The sequence below is a fragment of the Fundulus heteroclitus genome, chromosome 2, assembly GCF_011125445.2.
Source record: "Fundulus heteroclitus isolate FHET01 chromosome 2, MU-UCD_Fhet_4.1, whole genome shotgun sequence".
NCBI classification, from domain to species: domain Eukaryota; kingdom Metazoa; phylum Chordata; class Actinopteri; order Cyprinodontiformes; family Fundulidae; genus Fundulus; species Fundulus heteroclitus.
This window is the reverse complement of record NC_046362.1, coordinates 868,817-886,056: the sequence shown is the minus strand read 5'-3', so window position 1 is coordinate 886,056 and position 17,240 is coordinate 868,817. Positions and strand designations below refer to the sequence as shown.

General features: G+C 42.1%; 1 long non-coding RNA gene across 1 annotated transcript; it reads left to right on the top strand.

Moving 5' to 3' along the window:
• Positions 1-6,140: 6,140 nt before the first annotated feature.
• LOC118565249 lies at positions 6,141-9,869 on the top strand. The gene is made up of 3 exons (XR_004932289.1): positions 6,141-6,527; positions 6,654-6,740; positions 6,830-9,869. It is a non-coding gene; the product is annotated as an uncharacterized LOC118565249 (long non-coding RNA).
• Positions 9,870-17,240: the final 7,371 nt, after the last annotated feature.

Below are 17,240 nucleotides of genomic sequence, written 5' to 3'. Positions count from 1 at the left end.
TGTAGCCAAAGTTATTAAGACCCTTTGTGGAAGGCCCAAAGAGCCACTTGCAGTTTATACAGTTTATCTGCAGAACAGTTGAACAGTTGGGGTGAGTTAAATTTTAAACTCTCATCATTCTGCATACATTTTTCTTTTTGGACATTTCTTGGTTGTTTTAATGTGTATGGAAAAACTGACATCTAGTTGCAGAATGCTGCTGCTACTACACAGTTTAAACAAATTCAACCGAGTTTTAGCCACTTTATACACCTTTAAAGAGGACATATGCCTCTACTTTATGACATGATATCCCTTTTTTGGCTCTTGCGGGCAGAATAAATTGTATTGAGTTTGACAAATGTGATCCAATGTTTTCCGTTCATTTAAAACAGAGATACAGCATTCCCATCTTATCCAGTGTTAGACTTATTTCTATGTAAAAGAAGCAAACAAAGGAAATTAACTGACAGAAACACACACCACCAGCTGATCTCTGTGATTAATAACTAAAATGCATAACAACTTGTATATTGTTAAAAAAAATAATAAATTTCAAAGCTGAACAAGAAAGTCTGATAAAACAATGAGCAACAACATGCACAGAATGGAATGAAACAGTTCAGTAGCAAGGAAAAACACCCAGCCGACATCAGTTTACCTGCCCATGACAAAGGAACCACATAAAAAAATGCAGGAAGGGGAGGGCAGTCAGCTAGTTCACACATGTGCTGAGCCTAACCCTCAACAAAATCATTCCATTCTCTGCTGAATTATATATATCCATCCATCCATTTTCCGAACCGCTTTATCCCTCATGGGGTCGCGGGGGTTGCTGGTGCCTATCTCCAGCGTTCACTGGGCGAGAGGCGGGGTACACGCTGGACAGGTCGCCAGTCTGTCGCAGGGCAAGAATTATATATATAAAAAATGTAATTAACATCTTACAAACATGTTTACTGACAGATTGCCATGCTATGGAACTGCCTGGACTGCACTGATATGAATATTTTTGAAGGTGATGATAAACTATGATGTGATGACATGCAGGCTCCATCTAGACTTGTTCCACACAAATGGCTCTTTTCTCTCTGCCGTGTCCGCTAAAGTCTATCGTGAAGAATTTTGAATGAGGTCTAATTGGCTTAAAACTTTTTTAGAGTAACAATTAGTATGTGTTAGAAATCAATTTACAATGTTAATCAAAGAGGTAATTAAAATATTGTGATGACATAATCTTTTAAAGAGTGATTTAACAAATTAGAAATAACCAGGACATTTGGTTCTTAATACCATGTAATTATTCCTAAGGGAATAATTCAATTCAAATTAAAAAATATTTTATTAATCCTAACGGGAAATTAAATGCTGGTGTGATTCTTAGGGGTTTCTTCAATGACTTGTAAATGGTGATGGCTGCAGGCAGGAAGTAGCTCCTGTAGCGGTCTGTTTTACAGTAGAGCTGGAGAAGCCTCTGACTGAGGACACTATTGATGCATGGCAGCCTAATGAAGAGGATGCTCATGTTTAAAAAATAAAATAAAATCCAGGTGATTTGTGTCTTACGCTTTGCTTGCAACTGAGGCATGCGCAGTGTCTGAACTGTTTAGAAGCAGTAGAGCTTTCTGAGCTATCTAAAATTTTAGCTTCATCTATACCTTCTACCTCTATGTTAGACCCAATGCAACCAAGTTGTTTAAAGAGATATTCCCTCTGATCTGTGGCTCAATTTTAGACATGATTAATCTATCCTTAGTAAATGGATATGTACCACAGGCTTTTAAAGTAGCTGACTTCTTTGGCTACACGGAGGCTTTGTCATTGGTATACATTTATATATAAGGCTATTCTTGGTGCGCTTTCATCTTATTTATGTTCACTTCTTATGAAAAAAAGTACTGGTCATTACTCTCTCCGTTCCCAGGCTGTTGTCTTGTTTTCTGTCCCACGTGTCAGTACTGAGGTGGGTAAAAAGGCCTTTGCTTACTCTGCTCCCTCTACATGGAATTTGCTGCAAAACAACTTGAAACTTAGTAAATTGGTTCCTTTGAGTATTTTTAAGCTGAAAATTAGATGCTTTGAGTTGGACTCCCTCACATGTCAATGTTTTAAATGAGATTTTATTGTAAGTGCGTATTTGGCTTTTCTTGTGTGTGTCTTTGTACGTATGTAATGATGTGATGTAATTTTGATGCCTATCTTGGCCAGGTCTCCCTTGCAAAAGAGATTTTTAATCTCAATGGGTATAACGTGGTTAAATAAAGGATAAATAAATAAATTAAAAAAATTAAACCTTTACTTAAGAAACCATCTCTTGATCAAGATGAGTTAGTAAATTACAGACCTATATCTAATCTTTTCTTATCTAAAGTTCTTGAGAAAGTAGTTGCTAATCAACTTTGTGAACATTTACAAAGTAATGACCTACTTGAGGAGTTTTAGTCAGGCTTCAGAGCTCATTATAGCACTGAAACAGCTCTGGTGAAGGTCAGCAATGTTATTATCATGGCCTCAGATAATGGACTTCTGTCTATACTTGTCCTGTTAGATCTCAGTGCTGCATTTGATACAGTTGATCACAATATTCTGCTACAAAGACTTGAGCATACTATAGGAATTAAGGGGAAAGCATTAGGCTGGTTTAAATCTTATCTGTCGGACAGATTCCAGTTTGTTCCATCTAAAGGATCTGCCTCCCAATCTACTTTTAGAGACTGTAGGAATCACCAGTAGACCTGCAGTCTGAGAGCTCTGTTAGGAACATATGGAGCAATCTTATCTCTGATATATGATGGAGCTGGGATTGTCACCATTTAACTTGTCGATCCACTATTTGAAGATACTGCTTCATAATGCTGCACAGTGACGCAGTGGGTAGCGCTGTTGCCTTGCAGCAAGAAGGTCCTGGGTTCAAGTCAGCCCTGGGTCTTTCTGCATGAAGTTTGCATGTTCTCCTTGTGCGTGGGTTCTCTCCGGCACTCCGCCTTCCTCCCACAGTCCAAAAACATGACTGTTAGGTTAATTGGTCTCTCTAAATTGTCCTTAGGTGTGAGTGTGTGCATGAATGGTTGTTTGTTCTGTTTGTCTCTGTGTTGCCCTGCGACAGACTGGCGACCTGTCCAGGGTGTACCCCGCCTCTTGCCCAGTGAATGCTGGAGATAGCCACCAGCACCCCGCGACCCCATGAGGGATAAAGCGGATCAGAAAATGGATAGATGCTTATAAAGCTAAGTTTACCTTTTACTCCCCAGACTGAAGAAGTCTCTTGGAGAAGATAAAAAATGCTTCAACAAAGAATAACCTGTCCAGATTACCAAACATTTGTATGATGGGACTTGATTATTAAGGGCTTTATATGTGAGAAAGAGAATTGTATATATATTATTCTGGGTTTAACAGGGAGTCAATAAAAGGAAGCTAACTTTTGCTGCAGCATTTTGGATAAGTTGAATGCTTTTGATTGCATTTTGTGGATTTCCTGATATTAAAGCATTGTAGTTGTTTTCCTCTTGAAGATTTGTTTTTTTATTTCGCACAGTGGAAAAGCTGATTTCAAATTATTTTGTGACCCCATTAAATGTATTAACAGAATTCTAAGGTGCTACAGTCTTTTCTCTGAAGGCTTCATCGAATCTCACCATGAAGTTCTCTCTGATTTCAATTGCCAGGAGCACCAAAATAAATACCTCAGGTCTAAACAGTACAAACCTTCTTGAGAATACTGAACACACCTTATGTGATAAATATCTTTGATGGTATTTATTTTACCTAGGAAGTATTTGTTCCTAATCAGAAATAAGAAAAAATAAATAATGTTTCAGAGAAAGTTTTAAGATGTTTTTTTTCTTGAGTTATCTTTTGTTAATATTTCTTAAAATATACTGGTATTGTTAAAATGTATGTTAAATATCCATGCGTCTAAACTTGCAATAATACACAGGTCATTGTAGGGTGTCTTCATTCTTCTCAAAGGACTGTATATCATTGGAAGTTGGAACTGTGGAAATAACCTGAACTTTACAGGATTTTATTGAAGCTCTTATACTATTATACCACTGTATTGTTTAAAGGAATAAAGGCAGTAATTTAGACACCCTACAGGCATCACTGACATCAGTCATCATGAGTAGTTTCTAAAACAGGAACAGGTGTAAAGGGACGTTACGGGGCTCCATTTCTAAACAGGACCAACTGACTGTCACATGACTGGTAGAAAAAGAATCATTACTGTCATGGAGAGCAGATCATTGGCCCTGCAATTACTGTTGCTGTCAAAGGTCTGCTGCATCTCTGTAAATGAAGGGGGATTAATGCTTTGCTTTTCATTCATTTATAGTTACTGAAAGCACAGACAGCAACCACTTGACCCCAGCTGACAAAAACACTTGTCAACACTACGAGCTCCCCTTCTTTAACTCCTCACAGCTCTTTACTCCTCCCCCATATATTCTCCTCTTTAACCTCTTGTTTTTCTAAGTGCTGCTGTCGCCTCCACTGCACCTTTCCCCTTCCAACTATTTCTTAAATTCTAACTTCCTCCCCCTGTATTTCTTACACACTCAGGTACACCTAATTATAGGTAATCGTCTAAATGGTCAGTAATTACTCGGGGGGTGGGGGGGGGGCATTTATGTAGAGTTTATCATTGCTATATTTTGAGGTGGTGCTTTGCATTTCCTTAATTTAGCAACACTGTACATAGCTCTGTACCTTCTCTCTCTCTCTCTCTCTCTCTCTCTCTCTCTCTTTCTCTCTCTCGCTCTGATGAACTGCAAAGTGAAGAGCTCAAGAGCTCATCTGTTAGACACATCATAAGCATAGTGTATTCTATAATCCTGCTCAGGTGCATTGGTTTAATTTGTATCCTCTTCTTTCAGCTTAATAAATTGACATGCATAGGAATTGTAACTTAATTTAAATGAATAGAATGGAAGGAGTTAAGTAACACTATAATTAGCTTTGAAAATAAAGTTACAATTGAAGCCATCATAATCTTTGCGATGTCATTCCAAAGTTAGATTTTAGGTTTTTTTTGCTGTTCATGTAACGTGTCATTTCAGATGAAATGAGAAGACAGTGAAAGCAAAGCTGAAACATTTTAACTACCACAAAGGACCAAGTGTTTAATCCAATCCAACTGTATTTGTAGAGCACTTAAAAATACTGTCCCGGACCAAAGTGCTGTACAGAGTTGAAATTAAAAATGGCTTAAACAGGACAAAAATACAATTTAAAACATGAGTGAATTAAAAACAACAGACAAAAAAATCAACACAGTGACATACATAAAATCTGATACAAACCTCAAGAAAGAAAATAAAATAAAACAGAATAAGATAAAATAGAATAAGCTTGTTACAAAGACAATAGATGGGTTTTATGAAGAGATTTAAAACAATACACACCTTAAAGGATCACCCCTCCTTCCCTCCACCCACCTAAGTGACAACTCTTTCCATACGCGAGAGAGATGTTAACAAACTCTTCAGAAGACAGAACCCCCGGAAAGCTGCTGGACCAGATTCTGTCTCTCCATATCCACCTTGAAGCACTGTGCTGATCAGCTGTCTCCAGTGTTCACTGACATTTTTAACACCTCACTTGTGATATGTCACATGCCAACCTGCTTTAAATCCTCCACTATCATCCCTGTTCCCAAGAAGCCAAGGACCACAGGACTTAATGACTCTAGACCCATCGCTCTGACCTCTGTGGTTATGAAGTCCTTTGAGCGCCTTATGCTTTCACACCCAAAAGAAATCACGACCCCCTCCTGGACCCCCTATGGTTTGCCTACAGGGCCAACAGGTCTGCAGACGACGCTGTCAATCTGGCCCTTCACTACATCCTCCAGCACCTGGACTCTGCAGGAACCTACACCAGGATCCTGTTTGTGGATTTCAGCTCTGCCTTCAACACAATGATCCCAGCTCTGCTTTAGGAGAAGCTCTCCCAGCTGAGTGTGCCTGACTCCACCTGCAGGTGGATTACAGACTTCCTGTCTGGCAGGAGGCTGCGGTCCATCAGGACCAAAGCCTCACGCCACAAGAACAGTTTTTTCCCATCCACTACCAGCCTTATCAACAAGGCCAAGAGACTTGACACTGCCTCTCTCCCTCCCCCGTTCAGGACCTACAAGCTACACCAACATAGCATCTCCATACCTTCCGCGTTACATTAACGCACAGTCTACAGTGTATATAGCTCTAGATTCTGTATAGATGTAGCTGGGTGGTAAATGTTGGTTGAATAAGTGTACTGTTTCAAAGTGTTGTTTTTCTTTTGTATTACGGTAGCAATGCTATTGAATTATTTTGGTTCAGTTATGTAATTGTATTTGTTTTTTTTTATTTAAATATGTTCAAGTAGTTGGTCTCAGGCTTTGCACATTTTGACCACCAGAGAGCAGTGTTTCAAGGTATTTATTGTTTCCCAAGACGGGAAAGGAAATGCATCTTGTTCTCTTCCTGTGTTGCTATGCGATGTGCTGAACTTGGAGGTGAACTGTACGTGTTTTATATGCAGGAGATAGTTTTGGCAGAAAATCGGTAAATATATACATCACTTGTTGAAAATTTTGTTACATTTTCATTTATTTGATAAGCAGTCAGTATTTTAATAAGATGGTGTATTTCTGAAATGGATGGTTTAATGAACCTGTATGTGCGGTGCAGGGCGGTCATTTCCTGCACGTGACAATAAGGTGTGTGATCATTGGTGTGCTCCAGTATTAAGAGGGAACTGAGACGTTACTGTGGAATGTAAGTGTTGATAAAATAAGTCATATCACAATTTCATGTGCTCTAAATCAGTGTGATGTAATACAGCTCTCTGTATGTTGTTTGTGCAGCCAGAGGCCACTGCCGGATTTCTTTTCCTTGTCTTTTAAATATTGTAATTTCGTTTTTTGGGCATTTTCTCTGTTATTTTGGAGATTGCCACATCTCACCAGTAGTTACCCAATGTTTGGTACATATATGTTCTGATTTTAGAACAAAAGTAAGAAATAAGACAGCTTTGTTTAATCTGTCTCAACTGAAAATAAAATGTATTGCACATTAAGAACCCCAGTTATTGTATCCTCTGAGGCTAAGTATTTCCTGGGCTACACATTTTGGTACCAGAAGTGGGGTGTCCAAAAAAAAAAAAAAAAAAAAAAGATTTAAAATCTTAAAGTAACCGACTACTGCACAGTGGCATCTTATGTACGATTAATTAAGAAATACGGCAGTGGTTAAGACTACGGGGATTAACCACCACACAGAGAGGACGTGCCGAGGTGCTGATTTCACAACGTGACTGGAGCTGCCTTGGAACGGAACGCATCTGGATCCCCTCACTGATGTCCAGCCAGCAGGATTTAATGGTGTTTCAAACCACAGACTTTTCCCCATAGTATCCTTGTTATTGCAAAACTTCACTGAGTCTTCTGTTGGACTAAATTCTGGACTGAATCAAACAAATCGATCACATCATGTCGACCGTTCCAGGTGCTGTGGACAATCTTAGCGGTAGTGATTCATCCAATCAGAGTCCATTAGAAGCGGCAGGGCCAAGCAGAGTTCCAGATGATGTGATACAAAGTCAGCTTCAAGAATTCGCTAGGTTGCATGATGATCTTGTCAGGCTAAGTGATGAAACCAGGGCTCAAAGAGACAACTCTAGCCGTGCCCTCACTCGTTCATACATTTATGTCCCACGTGAACGCAAGGTCCAGTTCTTTTGTGGGGAGTGGAAAAAGGATCGGAGATCTGTTGGGGAATTTATTGAAGAGGTTGAGAGGGTCATAAGGACCAGAGAAAAGACAACTGAGGAACAGTGTGATTTCATACTTTCATTGTTACGGGGACCAGCACTGCAGGAAGTCAGGTTGTGTATGGGGAATAGATCAGTGGGGCCTAGTGATTTATTCTCTTTCTTGAGAAATGCTTTTGGGGAAAGACGCAGTGTTGCACAACTTTTGCAGTCGTTTTACAATCGTAAACAGGCAGATGGAGAAGACCTCCGTGACTACTCTCATGCACTGTCCCAGATACTGAGTTCTGTAGTAAAACAGTCCACAAATGCTGTACCTGATGAGAAAACAGTTCCTAGGGATCAGTTTATTGAAGGTTTAAGGCAGGTCCCTCTGAGACGTGAGCTAAGGAAAATGGTCGGAGAGAAACCAGACTCTAGTCTGCTAGATGTGAGAAATGAAGCCCTCCTCTGGGAAATGGAGGATAACCGAGCCCATTCTGCTAAAGGAGTAAGGAACAATATGGTTCAGTCAGGAGCATCCGAAACCCAGTGCTCTCTGACTAAAATAACTCACTGACCCCTCTTCAGCTTTAGATGAGGTGCAACGGGCTGTTGCCCACCAGGGGGAGCAGTTAGCTGAGTTAGGGAAAGCATTGACTGCCCTATCAACTGCTGTAGGTGAACTGCGTAAACATGGTAATTTGACTTCACCAGAACCCAAACAAAGAGTTAGACCACAGCCTGCATTTATACATGATGGTCAGCCTATCTGTTTTAAATGTCAAGGGGTTGGACATATTGCGAGAAAATGTCCACAAAGCAAAGTTGTTTCTACGGATGCTGCTTCCGTTCCTCCTGGGGCACAGGGAAACTAGAACCCTCGGTTGTCATGAGCCAAACAATTCAGGGGGAAACAACTGGCTCATTAACAGAAGCCTTGAACAGAGATATAGTTTTAGAGAGAGCAGTCGGCGAATGTAAGACGGTGGAAATAAAACTACAGGGTGTGAAAGTTTCATGTGTTCTTGACACTGGCAGTCAAGTAAGTACCATTTCAGAGGGTTTTTTCAACAAGCAGTGGTCAGCAAAAGACAGCATCATTCATCATATTTTTGAATGGCTAAAAATCACAGCCGCCAATGGACTAGAAATACCTTACAAAGGTTATGTCGAGCTTGAGGTTGAGGCGATGGGTCTGACAATTCCGGAAAGAGGATTTCTTGTAGTTAAAGATTCGGCACAGTCATCCTCTGTGCCATGTCTTCTTGGAATGAATGTAATTCATTCCAAGAAGAAAAAGTGCCAGGAACTCATACATGGCAAATTTGAACCCACGATGCATGGTAAACTTGACTGTAACTGAAGGGAGGCTTTTCATTGAGTACAGACAGTTAGTTTATCGAACAGGCTCTCATTTGTCAGGATTGCTGGGAAAGAGGCAGTTCATGTGCCAGCCTCATCTGCAGCTACTGTTAAAGCATAAGGACTTAGAACTTTCAGTGAAAAAGGTCCTTTAATGCTTCTAGAACCTGGCCATTCCCCTTTACCTGGAGGTTTGGTGGTGGTGCCAACCTTGGTGACATCTGAGAGCCATGTTTTTCCTGTCCAGGTCATGAACTTATCTGATGAGGATATCTGGTTGCAACCCAGGACTAGACTTGGACTTTTGACTGAAGTTGACTCTGTAAACAGTGACCAGTTGTGTAAAGTTCAGTTTCAGAGAATTGCAGCCGATACAGATGAAGTCAGCATTAGCAGACAGCCCGAACCACCAACAGATGTCCAGTCTATCGTCGATAAATTAAAGGTTAGTGGAACTCCAGAGCAAGAAGTGCAGCTAGCTCTGCTGCTGGGGAAATACTCAGTTGTGTTTGCAGCAGAAGATGAAGACTTAGGTTACACAAAGTACAACATGAAATACACCTCACAGATGACACACCTGTGACACAGCCTTACCGACGGATACCCCCCACACAATACAATGAAGTGAGGGAACACATTGGCAAGTTGTTGAGGAAAGGAGTTATCAAGGCAGAGAATAATGGATTAATTATCGATAGTGATGGACTTTCATGGATTTATCATCATCATCTTCAGCTCAAACACCAACCTTCAGCTCAAACGATGGCTTGAGTATCGAGGGCTTAAAAAGACCGGAAAACGGGCCGAGTTGATCGAACTGTAAGCTTTATTTTTTTTTTCCTGCGCGGCGTTCATGGTGTCGTCGGCCATTTTTTTTTGTTTGTAATCACCGTCCAGGAATCGGTATATGTTAAATGTTTGTCTTATTTGAAATGTTTTTGAGTAGGCTATCCTGGTAGCAGGGTATCATGTTAGCGCCTGCTACCATGATAGCCTATATGCTATCATGGTAGCAGGCGCTTCATTATTAACATGTCGGCCACCAAAATACTCTTACCTGTTCACTACTTGATGTCGCTGGAATTGGGTCAGGATGTTCTTCGGTTGGGCCCTTTCCTCCGACAAAATGCTTGCTACATATGTAGGTGAATTTGGTAACTTTTTCCGGGTTGAACTGTTGTGTAGGCCGACCGCACCGGTGAACCCAGCGCACACATTTCTCCTTGGCAGTCTTGAAGAAAACATCCTTCATATGCGGCCGATCAGCGTACCTCGAGTCGCTGTTGCACGTTCCACAGCAACAATGTTTAAAAACCATGGTCTTAGACGCGGAAAAAGCAGTCGTTTACCGAGTAAAACCAACGTCTCTTTTACAGCGAAACAGCGGCGGACTATGCAAGTTTGCCCTACTGCGTACCACCTGATGTGACGTCATTGTGACGTTACGTTTCTAAAAATAGCTCGCTTGCGGTGCGCGATTTATGCCGCGCCGGCGTCACAGTGCGTTCTAAATGACAGGTACTGGCTTTTAAACATAATTCTATGAAGGATGTTTAAAATTTCGGGCTCTTTAAAAGATACTTTTGGTCTCCAAAAGGTGGGTGCGTGCGCCCCCTGCGCCCCCGCCTGAATCCACGCCTGCATGGTCTCGAATTTGGAGGCACTGATTTTCATCCCGGCCACTTCACACTCTGCTGCGAACCGGTCCAAAGAGAGCTGTAGATCACGCCCTGATGAAGCAAATAGCAGAGACGCAATTCTAAGGCCACCAAAAGGGATCCCCTCAACACCTTGGCTGCACCTAGAAATTCTGTCCATAAAAGTTATGAACAGAATCGGTGACAAAGGGCAACCTTGGCGGAGTCCAACTCTCACCGGAAACGAGTCTGACTTACTGCCGGCAATGCGGACCAGGCTCTGACACCAGTCATACAGAGACCTGACAGCCCTTATTAAAGGGCCCAGTACTCCATACTCCCAGAGTACCCCCCACAGAATCCCTCGGGGGACATGGTCGAATGCCTTCTCCAGATCCACAAAACACATGTAGACTGGTTGGGCAAACTCCCATGCCCCCTCCAGGATCCTGCTGAGAGTGTAGAGCTGATCGAGTGTTCCACGGCCAGGACGAAAACCACACTACTCTTCCTGAATCCGAGATTCGACTATCCGACGGACCCTCCTTTCCAGAACCACTGAATAGACCTTACCAGGGAGGCTTAAGAGTGTGATTCCTCTGTAGTTAGAACACACCCTCCGGTCCCCCTTTTTAAATAGGAGGACCACCACCCCAGTCTGCCAATCCAGGGGAACTGCCCCCGATGTCCACGCAATGCTGCAGAGCCACGTTAACCAACACAGCCCCACAATATCCAGAGCCTTAAGGTACTCAGGGCAAATCTCATCCACCCCCAGGGCCTTGCCATCGAGGAGCTTTTTAACAACCTCTGCAACCTCAGCACCAGAGATGGGAGAACCCGACCCAGAGTCCTCAGACTCTGCTTTTCGCAATGGAAGACGTGTTGGTGGGATTAAGGAGGTCTTTGAAGTATTCCGCCCACCGAGGCACGATGTCCCGAGTCGAGGTCAGCAGCACATCACCCTCACTATAAACAGTGTTGGTACTGCACTGCTTCCCCCTCCTGAGACGCTGGATAATGGACTAGAATCGCTTCGAAGCTGTACAGAAGTCTTTCTCCATGGCCTCTCCGAACTCTCCCTGTGCCCGAGCTTTTGCCTCAGCGACCAGCCGAGCCGCCTGCCGCTTCGACTGCCGGTACACATCAGCTGCTTCCGGAGTCCCACAGGCAAAAAAAGTCTGGTAGGACTCCTTCTTCAGATTAACGGCTTCCTTCACCGCTGGTGTCCACCAGCGTGTTCAAGGGTTGCCGCCGCGACATGCACCGACAACCTTGTGGCCACAGCTCCGACTAGCCGCCTCAACAATAAAGGCGCAGAACACGGTCCATTCAGACTCGATGTCCCCCGCCTCCCTCGGGACGTTTCAGAGTTCTCCCGGAGGTGGGAGTTAAAGCTCCGTCTCACAGGGAACTCTGCCAGACGTTCCCAGCAAACCCTCACAATACGTTTGGGCCTGCCAGGTCTGACCGGCTTCCTCCCCCACCATCGGAGCCAACTCACCACCAGGTAGTGGTCGGTGGAGAGCTCCGCCCCTCTCTTCACCCGAGTGTCCAAGACATGCGGCCGCAGATCAGATGAAACGACAACAAAGTCGATCATTGAACTGCAGCCTAGGGTGTCCTGGTGCCAAGAGTGTTAGAAAAATGTGAATGTAATCATTTTATTTCTATCAAGTTACAGGTATTTGGTTTGTTTTAAGAGTTTGCTTTCAGGAAGGTTCTGTTATATTTAACCTTAGACAGGGAGAACAAATGGTTCTCCCAGATAAGGCCGCAACAAAGCTTGCTCCCATGTTTGTTTTCCACCCCCATGCTGTAAATTCCTGAAACCTTCTGACCCAACGCTCCTGACCCCCTCTTTGATGTGTGACAATAAAGACAAGAGGACAGAAATGACCTGACGCAGACGATACCAAACTTTCAGGGAGTGAAGTTTTCCGTTTGGGTATCCTCTGTCCTTTTCTATAGAAATGTCTAAAACTTGTGTTGTGCGGTTTTCATTCTAGGATAAAAGGGGTTATCTTTAATAACCCAATCAGCCTGGTGCCGTGACCCGGATCCCAACATATCAGCTCGCTGATGAGAGGAGCGGACACGCTGAAACCCACCGGTGGTCTGAGTCAAAGTCTAAAGTCCCAGGAGGTAACTTCCTCGCTGGGCCAGCGTCATAGGTTAACTCCTTTCGCCAACGAGGGATTGACAGGATCCGACCGGGAGAAAAGCACACCACAGCAGGTAAGTTTTAAAGCGATCGGTTAAAGTCCAACGTTCAGGGTTTCGGGTGATTAAAAGTTCCCCGATAAGTTGTGCAAGCGGTTTTAGTCCCTTGTAACGGGTGATTAAAAAAAAAATCCCCGAAAAGTTAAATCGAGAGGTTTGAGTCCCTCGAAGCAATAAGACCGGTTTTCAGTCCGTCGTAGAAATAAAGGTAGCTAAAAAACTCAGGTTAAAGTCCTGAACGCTACCTTAAAAGAAAAAAACAGGATTAAGGTCCTGGAAGGTAGATAAACACAACGCAAAAGTAATTAGGATGGGTTTAGGACAAAGTAGAAAGGGAAATCCCAGAGGGGATGAAAAGTTTGTGTATCCAAGGAAAATTTAAAATGTTATTGCAATAAATATTATCATATGATACTGCAGCGGCGACTACAGCGGCGACTGCAGTGGCGACTGCAGCCGGCTGACAACCTTCCCCCAACACCTGTTGATCTCCCACAAAATTAGGCTCTAAATAAAAAAGAACTCGCCAGAACAATACTTCAGTTACGCAAACTATGGTAGCAACGGAAGAAGACAGACCACCACCGTATAATCTCTTAAACCCCCCCACCCCCCAGGGATATTTCAGATATGTATGCAGACCTGGATGGACTGAGTAAATCAGATCATTCGTTATCAACAGACCCGTCCAAAGGATTGTATCCTATGGTGCAGGTCGCAAATGCTAATGTAGGAACACAGCAGCCTCAAACAATCCTAGTTTTCTGTCCGTGGTCGTTAGAAGAAGCCAGAAAGGCTGTAGAAGCTGTCATTTCTCCACAGGAAGATCCAGAATTATGGATCCAAGACATGGAGGGAATTTATAAATCATATGGTTTAAATGGACATGAGTTTGGACAAGCCTTACAGTCGTCAGTGGGAAAAAACATTGGGGTAAAATAAGGGCGAATTATACAGGCAAAACCCCACAAGGCGGAATATTTGAACATCAAGCGTAAATGGGGAACAGCAGCAGACGCCGTGGGAGCAGTTTTCGCAGGAGGGTGGATAATTGGAAATTTGGGATCCATAAAACAATAAAAATACTTATATTTGTTAATGGAAGGTTTCCAGCCGCATATATCTGCGTGGGTTAAAAACACTTAGTTACACTGAGAACATCTAAACGTAACCACAGTTATGGAATAGGTCTATGTGCGTCACGCCAAGAAACACGCTAAAAAGGGAGGTGGTGACTCTGGAGGGGGGGGGGGGGCACATTTTCTGGGCAGATCCTTCATGTGACCCAGACGAAATATTTTCTTTCCAAGCCACTGGACCCCTCGACAGCGTCGAGGAGGTTTCCGAGGAGGCAGGGGCGGTCCTAGCGACCGAGGGGGCTTTCAGCCCAAATCAGTAAAAACAGATGGGAGGGTGCTGAAATTGCGGGTCACCCGACCATTGGTCCAGGGAATGTCCCAAACAGATACAAGCACCTCATCTGCGGGGACAAGGAAGAGGCCGCAGGGGCGGTTCTTCATATGAAACGTGACTAGGGGTGAAAGCAAATGGGGATCCAGAGCCATTAAAAACAGTAGATGTGTATGGAGCATGGGAGCTATTAAATGCATTAAAAGAAAAAACATACATGCTTACAGTTAATGGACAGCCAGTTACTCCTTTAATGCAATTCATGAGCCTATAAAACATGTATAAAAGATAATCTAGGGGTAAAGTCATCTAAAATGTCCATTTTTGTAAAATCAGCAAATGGTCAAACATCCCAAGAATGGATGTTAAAGGCATTAGAAATAAAAGACCCTCAAACAGGAAGAAAGGTTGTATGCTCCTTTAGTAATGTCACCAACTTGCCCCATTAATCTGTTAGGACGGGACTTAATGGAAAAATTAGGCATTGCAGTTTTCCCAACGCAGGATGGAATGAAAGCTGTCCGTGTGGAACATGATATGTCGTTGCAATAAAATCCTCCTGTGTTTTATGCACTATGCTTATCGTCTCTGCTCTAAATAAAAGAAAAAAGCAAACTTATGCAAAATGCTAGAAGCACATTGTCAAATCCAGAGGATGAAACTCGGTTAGCTGATCTACAAACCACTATGAATGTGTGCTTAACCTCAGATGAAAAGTTTGAAAAACAGGAAACTACAATTGTGGCTATACAAAACATGTACACAGATGGGAGTTAATTTGCAGCAGTTACTGTTATGCTTTCTACACAGATGAAAAAATTGTATTCCTTACCATGGGAACATTTAAAGAGCAGTGGAGGACACAGCATTTAAAAGCTGCAGAAAGAGCATCTGATTTTCAGCTGTGTCCACACAAAACAGGCTGGCTTTATAGCCCTAGTACAGAACTATGGAAAACAGCCTTACAAAGTTCTGTTCGATGCAGAACCCCGTGTCCAAGATTAGGCATGAGACAAAATAATCCAACATTCTTTGCTATCAGAATCCGATGAAAATTATTTAAAAGGTGTTCCAAATGTTTTGTGGTCTATAGGGCCAAATGATGTAGGATTATTGACAACTGTAGAACCGGTTAAAATAGTTCCTAAATTAAAGTACAGTCTGCAGATAAAACAGCTAAAATATGAAGAACAGGAGGGTATAATGCCAATTATAAACATTTCATTAGACCATGTCTAGATTCCCAGTTTTGGTTTGCTTTTGCTTTCAAGGAAGAGAAAATATATACGTAGACACGCCTGTCACAGGGATTTGTCGACAGTTCTACAATTTTCATCCAGACCATTTTACCATGCTTAAAGAGCTTTAATCCAAAGCATGGAAGTAAAGTATTAATGTACGTAGATGACCTTTTAGTTGCATCTAAAACAGCTGAACAGTGTAGGGCAGATTCTTTGCAGCTGCTACATCATTTTGGCTAAAATGGGAAATAAAGTTAGCAAAGATAAAATACAGTGAGTGCAAAAATGAGTCCGTTACAGGCCATGTTATCTCAGAAGAAGGTAAAAAGATACAGGAAGTGAAGAATTGCTATAGTGAGTGAGCCTAAAAAACAAGTGATGTCTTTTTTAGGATTGTGTAATCGCTGAAGAGCTTGGATTCGACATTATGTAGAGAAAACTTAGCTTCTCTTAAATCTTATTCATGACACACTGATGGTCATGTCAGAGGCAATCCAGTGGACCTTAAAAGTAGAGCAGCAATTCACAGAGCTAAAAGTAAAACTTATCTCAGCAACTGTCTTAGCTCTAGTTTTACGACTTCTGTGTTGTTTACAGCCCTGTGGTGATAAGCTCAAACCTGTAGCAGCAGCGCTACCCCCATGTCTGCTAGCAGTTTGAGCAACTACCATGGCTGTAGGAAGTTCAGCTGAAGTGGTCTGATTATATTCAACCACTAGACCCCCATGTAGTAGATGTATTACAATTTGGTCTTTCTGATATTTGCCTAGAGCAAAAAACAGAGCAAATCATTGTTCTAGAAGTGTTGTTAATTAGACAACCAGTGCCAACTGTAGAAAAACAAATATGGGTAAAAAATGTAGCAACAATGAATCAGAAGGATTCTATAGTTTGTAACAAAGCAGTTCTCCCTAAAAGCTTAGTCCAAGCAGCAGCTATTTTGAGCCATGGGCAATTGCCATGTCTCAAAAAGGGAGGGATAACTATAATACAGCAACATATGGATTTAATTCATAGGATTTAATTTATACAAAAAAAATATTTTTTTGTAAAGCATGTACGATCTGTGTTAAAAATTACCCTCACGTTAATTTTATATCAGAACATTTAAAGGTTTCCAGAACTAAAGGAACCTTTTGAAGTGATGCATATGGATTTTATTGAACTGACACAAAGTGGCCCTTACAAATACTGTTTGGTAATGATTGGTGCATTTTCAAAATGGGTTGAAATAGTTCCAGCAACGCACACAGATGCACTGACAGTAGCTAAGGCAATATGCAAAAGTTTGGCATACCACAGAAAATTTACAGTGACAACGGTCCACATTTTCTGAATCAGGTGATTCAGCAAATGGCAAGCAGGTTACAGATAACCTTAAAGAAACACTGTGCCACAAAGTGCAGAACTTGTGAAAAGGACAAATGGGACATTTAAATCCAGGCTTAAAAAGTGCATGGAAGAAACAAAGAGGCCATGGCCAGAATGTCTGGACCTAGTAAAACTGTACATGACTCCATTTGAAATAATATATGGCAGACCATATAAATTACCGCTTTTCACAATACAGACACTACCTAAGGAGGAAGGAAAAACTCTAGCAGACTATATGAGAGAAATGATGCAGTTTAAAAAAGTGTCCAATACAAAT